This window comes from Eutrema salsugineum, unplaced genomic scaffold (genome assembly GCF_000478725.1).
Source record: "Eutrema salsugineum unplaced genomic scaffold, Eutsalg1_0 scaffold_23, whole genome shotgun sequence".
Lineage (NCBI taxonomy): Eukaryota > Viridiplantae > Streptophyta > Magnoliopsida > Brassicales > Brassicaceae > Eutrema > Eutrema salsugineum.
Window position 1 is genome coordinate 1695376 of NW_006256805.1, and position 667 is coordinate 1696042.

Consider the following 667-nt stretch of genomic DNA (forward strand, 5'->3'; position numbering starts at 1 on the left):
TGAATTTTCATAAACATGAGTCAAAGTTTGTTAAATTAATAAGGGGAGTTAATGGGTAGCTACAGGAATGAGAAAACAAGTAATTCTGCATCTCCTTCCACATCTAGGAGTCTCTTCTTCTTATTTGTAAGATCATTACTCCCGCTGATCATTATAGCGCCATTTTGAATCATAATTTGACTTTTCTTAAACATAGTCCCATTTTTTTGGATTTTTATAAGAGAGATTTGGTGTCCCAATAGAATAAGAAAACAAGTAAATTATGCATCTCCTTCCATAGGAGGAGTCTCTACTTCCTATTTGTAAGATCAGAAATCCCGTTTGTCAATATAATTCCATTTTGGATCAGAATATGACTTTTCTTAAACAAAGTCTCATTTTTCTGATTTTCATAGAAGAGTTGAAGAGTAGCTAAAGGAACAAGAAAACAAGTAAATGATGCATCTCCTTCCACATTTAGCAGTCTCTACTTCTTAGTTGTATGCTCAGAACACCCTCTTGTCAATATAGTGCCATTTTTTTAATCCGAATCTGTCTTTTCTTAGACGGAATCCCAGTTTTCTGACTTTTATGGGAGAGTTTTAGTGTAGCTAAAGGAATAAGAAAACAAGTAAATTGATGCATCTCCTTTCACATTTAGGAGTCTCCACTTCTAATTTGTAAGCTC